Consider the following 5,795-nt stretch of genomic DNA (forward strand, 5'->3'; position numbering starts at 1 on the left):
TCGTCGATGGAAGCACTGTGAAGCGCTTCCAACAGATTGTTCGGTGCGTCTGGATGGATAGAGGTCACCGGCACAGGCGTCTTACCCCTCTTAGAAGGAGGTCGCCTGCCCGAGCCTGGAACAGCTGGAGGTTTCAGCGCGGTGTTCGGCTGAGGGACGAACTTGGAGCTCTCGGGGGCTCCGTCCCCTCGGCTCCTGGAGTTCGGAAGGTCGCCATGAGGCACCTCCGGGACTGTCTCCCCTCGATCCGGTGCCCCTTGAGATAGCACCTCGGCGTCGTCGGCAGGATGAGGGGAAGTGGCGGTCGGGACTGGATCGCTATCCATGTCCGACGAGCCCAGGGAGCCGTCCGATGATACATCGATACTGGCTCGTGGTGGCCTATATAATTACGTTCGGCGTTAGGGAAAACAGGGCGACGAAGGAATTCTATGAGTTATTCTGGTATCCGAATACTTACGATCTCCTCGGGGGCTTGGCCCTGGGCAACCACTCGTCTTCGCCTTCGTCGGCAGCGGTGGAACTGTCCGGAAGGAGAGTCCTTCCCTTCTTGGACCCTTCGGCCTCCCTAGTTGGGGCGGCCTTCCTTTTCTTGTCTCCCCCGCCTGGAGGGGGAGCATCTTCTTCTTCCTCCTCGTCTTCGGGGAAGGAGTGTGCCGCAGAGTTATCTGATGATGAGTCCGATAACACCTGGCGCCGGGAACACTTTCGAGTTCCCTTGGCCTTCTTGGTCTTCTCTGGCACCTTGTAAGGGGCCGGAGTCAGCATCTCTGTCAGGAGAGCGCCCGCAGTATCTTTGGGAAAAGGGGCCGGACAGTTAATCTGCCCCGACATCTCCACCCAGTCCTGTTAAAGGCATGGAGATTAGACCCCGCACATAATTAAGTTAGGGAAAATAAATGTCCTATGGGACGTATTGAACTCACCGAACGCGCTAGGCGCTTTGCGCTTAGTCCGCGGTCCTCGGCGAGAGAAGGAGGGACCTCGGCGCCCTTGAACAGCACCTTCCAGACGTCCTTGTGCGTCGTATCAAAGAGCTCGCTCAGAGTCTGGTACTGGGCCGGGTCGAACTCCCACAAAGTAAAATCTTGTTGTTGGCACGGGAGGATCCGGCGAATGAGCATAACTTGGACTATGTTGACAAGCTTGAGCTTCTTGCTCGCCATACTCCGGATACATTTCTGGAGTCCATCCAGCTCCACCGATGACCCCCACGACAAGCCCTTCTCTTTCCAGGAAGTGAGTCGTGTAGGGAATCTGGATCGAAACTCGGGGGCTGTCGCCCATTCGGCGTCGCGCGGCTCGGTGATGTAGAACCATGCCGATTGCCATCCCTTTATTGTCTCCACGAAGGAGCCTTCAAGCCATATAACGTTGGGAATCTTGCCCACCATGGCTCCGCCGCATTCTGCTTGTTGGCCTCGTACCACCTTCGGCTTGATATTGAAGGTCTTTAACCACAGGCCGAAGTGGGGCCGGATGCGGAGGAAAGCCTCACACACGACGATGAACGCCAAAATGTTGAGGATGAAGTTCGGGGCCAGATCATGAAAATCCAGCCCGTAGTAGAACATGAGACCACGGACGAATGGATGGAGGGGAAACCCCAGTCCGCGGAGGAAGTGGTGGAGGAAAACTACCCTCTCATGAGGTTCCGGGGTAGGGACGATCTGCCCCACAGCGGGCAGCCGATGTGCGATATTCGCGGCTAAGTATCCGGCTCCGCGCAGCTTCTTGATGTCTCCCTCTGTGACGGAGGAGACCATCCACCTGCCTCCCACTCCGGACATGGTTGGAGAAGGTTGAGGTGGGAAGTGTGGACTTGGGCGCTAGAGCTCGAGTGTGCAAAAACGGATGAGCAAAGGAGGAAGAAGGCGTGGATAGGAAGGTGAATCCTTATCCCTTTATATGGGCGGACAAAACTAAGCGTTCCCACTTGCCTGGTAAAACTCGCTTATCCACCAAGCGCCGTAATTGATGGCGCGATTGGGTTACCCACGCCCGTATTGATGATAATCCCGTAATAAGGGGACATGATATCTGCTTTGACAAAACGTGTCGAAAAACTGCCTCGCGTTATGTGCGGGGCTGGTTAAAGGGAACGGTTCAAATAATCACCGGGCCATGACATAACATCATACTATCAAGACAAGTCAACAAATTAGAATTGCGAAAATATTATTCTCTCTACGGTGGTATGTGGAACTTATTTTGCATGGTCGGACACTATCCTCGTTTTCAAATTCTTCTGTGATGTATTCGGAGAAGGAACCCGCCTTGCAATGCCGAAGACAATACTGCGCGTCGGACTCGTCGTCATTGAAGCCTGGTTCAGGGGCTACTGAGGGAGTCCTGGATTAGGGGGTCTCCGGACAGCCGGACTATATCCTTTGACCGGACTATTGGACTATGAAGCTACAAGATTGAAGACTTCGTCTCATGTCCGGATGGGACTCTACTTGGCATGGAAGGCAAGCTAGGCAATACGGATATGGATATCTCCTCCTTTGTAACCGACCTTGTGTAACCCTAACCCTCTCCGGTGTCTATATAAACCGGAGGGTTTTAGTCCGTAGGACAACAACAACCACAACATACAATCATACCATAGGCTAGCTTCTAGGGTTTAGCCTCTCTGATCTCGTGGTAGATCTACTCTTGTACTACCCATATCGTCAATATCAATCAAGCAGGACGTAGGGTTTTACCTCCATCAAGAGGGCCCGAACCTGGGTAAAACATTGTGTCCCCTGCCTCCCGTTACCATCCGGCCTAGATGCACAGTTTGGGACCCCCTACCCGAGATCCATGGGTTTTGACACCGACAGAGATATTGTGAGCTTGGAGGCGAGTACGTCGCCCTGGAGAAGGAGGTATTGCAACTCCGAGTGGACTTGGAGGCCAAGAAGCAGAAGAGTGATCACCTTCAGAAGGAGAGGAAAGCATTGGGAGGTGAATTTCAACATTCGAGTGCTTGTCAATTCCTATTGTTTTCCTTGATCCGAGTCAATTCGCTTCAACAAATGTTCGTAGGGAGAACGCTCAACTGGTAAAGAGGCTCAGGACTTCTATTTCTTAGAAATCATGAAGCGGGCCCTGGAGCATAAGGACAAGACGATGGCGCTGGCGCTGAAGGAGGCCAGGATCAAGACCAAGACCCAAGCTGGCGTCAGTCGACAAACTTGAGGAGGAGAACAAGACCTTGAACGCCGCTGCCGAGGCGGCAAAAGGTGAAGCCTCCGGGTCAGAGAAGAAGTGCAAGGACTAGACTGGTGTCTTCCAGCAAGAGAAGAAAACCTTGGAAGAGAGAGTCCCCCAACTCCTTGTGAAGAAGGCAAAACTCGAGCAATACATAACCAACACTTAGCATAGGTTCTCAACAGTAGCATCTACCATCACTCCAGTTACCATAACTTAAGTAGCTCGTATAGTCTGCACAAAATATACACCACAATTAACTTGCAAGGCATGTCATATATAGGCCAACTTACTTACTTATCCACCATTGTGCAGATCTCCAAGCCTCTAGTATGGACTTGATTTTATAGCTTTTCCTTGCTCCCATGGACAACATTGAGCAGACCAATAACAACTTTCTCTAGCTCTTTCTTCTCTTTTTCAAGAAGATCCCTGTCCACCTTGATCTCTTTCATAGCCTTCCTAATGTTGTGAATTATGTCTGCCTGGGCCTGAAGGATACACTTCTGCTCCTTTGCTAGCCTAAGCTTCTCCATTTTCACCTCCATCTCTAGCTCTTCCTTCTTCTTCTCAAATTTCTCAGCATCCATTTGCTTTCTGGTAGTCCACCTTGCCAACACCATCCTGTCAGTCAAACATATTGGTAATATCATCAACCATTTTATGATACTCACTACAAAGATGATCCTTCTGAAGGAAATATGCCCTAGAGGCAATAATAAAGTTGTTATTTATTTTTACTTATATCATGGTAAATGTTTATTATTCGTGCTAGAATTGTATTAACCGGAAACTTAGTACATGTGTGAATACATAGACAAACAGAGTGTCCCTAGTATGCCTCTGCTTGAGTAGCTCGTTAATCAAAGATGGTTAAGTTTCCTAGCCATAGACATGTGTTGTCATTTGATGAACGGGATCACATCATTATAGAATGATGTGATGGGCAAGACCCATCTGTTAGCTTAGCATGATGATCGTTTAGTTTGTTGCTATTGCTTTCTTCATAACTATACATGTTTCTATGACTATGAGATCATGCAACTCCCGAATACCGAAGGAACACTTTGTGTGCTACCAAACGTCACAATGTAACTGGGTGATTATAAAGGTGCTCTACAGGTGTCTCCAATGGTACTTGTTGAGTTGGCATAGATCGAGATTAGGATTTGTCACTCCGATTATCATAGAGGTATCTCTAGGCCCTCTCGGTAATGCGCACCACTATAAGCCTTGCAAGCAATGTGACTAATGAGTTAGTTACGGGATGATGCACTATGGAACGAGTAAAGAGACTTGCCGGTAATGAGATTGAACTAGGTATTGAGATACCGATGATCGAATCTCGGGCAAGTAACATTCCGATGACAAAGGGAACAACATATATCGTTATGCGGTTCGACCGATAAAGATCTTCATAGAATATGTAGGAACCAATATGGGCATCCAGACTCCGCTATTGGTTATTGACCAGAGAAGTGTCTCGGTCATGTCTACATAGTTCTCGAACCCGTAGGGTCCGCGCGCTTAACGTTCGTTGACGATATAGTACTTATGAGCTATGTATGTTGGTAACCGAATGTTGTTCGGAGTTCCGGATAAGATCAAGGACATGATGAGGAACTCCGGAATGGTCCGGAGATAAAGTTTGATATATGGGGTAATAGTATTTTGTCTCCGGAAGGGGTTCCAGATGTTTCCCGAAATGTTTGGGTACGAGAACACTTTATTTGGGCCAAAGGGGAAAGCCCACAAGGTTTTTGGAAAGCGCAAAAGGAAGTTTTGCGGAGTCCAGGGGCCAGACGCCAGGGTCCCTGGCGTCTGGGTCCAGACGCCGGGAACCCTTGCGTCTGGCCCTGGAGTCCGAGAAGGACTCTTGCCTTTCAAGTGAAACCGACTTTGTGGAGGCTTTTACTCCAAGTTTCGACCCCAAGGCTCAACATATAAATAGAGTGGTAGGGCTAGCACCCAAGACACATCAAGAAACACCAAGCCGTGTGCCGGCTGCCCCGTCCCCTCTAGTTTATCCTCTGTAATAGTTTTCGTAGTGCTTAGGCGAAGCCCTGCGGAGATTGTTCTTCAGCAACACCGTCACCACGCCATCGTGCTGCCGGAACTCATCTACTACTTCTCCCTCTTGCTGGATCAAGAAGGCGAGGACGTCATCGAGCTGAACGTGTGCTGAACATGGAGGTGCCGTACGTTCGATAATTGATCGGGACGGATCGTGAAGGTGTACGACTACATCAACCGCGTTGATAAACGCTTCCGCTTTCGGTCTACGAGGGTACGTAGACATACTCTCCCCTCTTGTTGCTATGCATCACCATGATCTTGCGTGTGCGTAGGATTTTTTTGAAATTACTGTTGGGTTTCGTAGTAATTTCAAAAAAATTCCTACGCACACGCAAGATCATGGTGATGCATAGCAATGAGAGGGGAGAGTGTGATCTACGTACCCTTGTAGATCGACAACGGAAGCATTAGCACAACGTGGTTGATGTAGTCGTACGTCTTCACGTCCCGACCGATCAAGCACCGAAACTACGGCACCTCCGAGTACTAGCACACGTTCAGCTCGATGACGATCCCCGGAC

This window comes from Triticum dicoccoides, chromosome 5A, assembly GCF_002162155.2.
Source record: "Triticum dicoccoides isolate Atlit2015 ecotype Zavitan chromosome 5A, WEW_v2.0, whole genome shotgun sequence".
NCBI lineage: Eukaryota > Viridiplantae > Streptophyta > Magnoliopsida > Poales > Poaceae > Triticum > Triticum dicoccoides.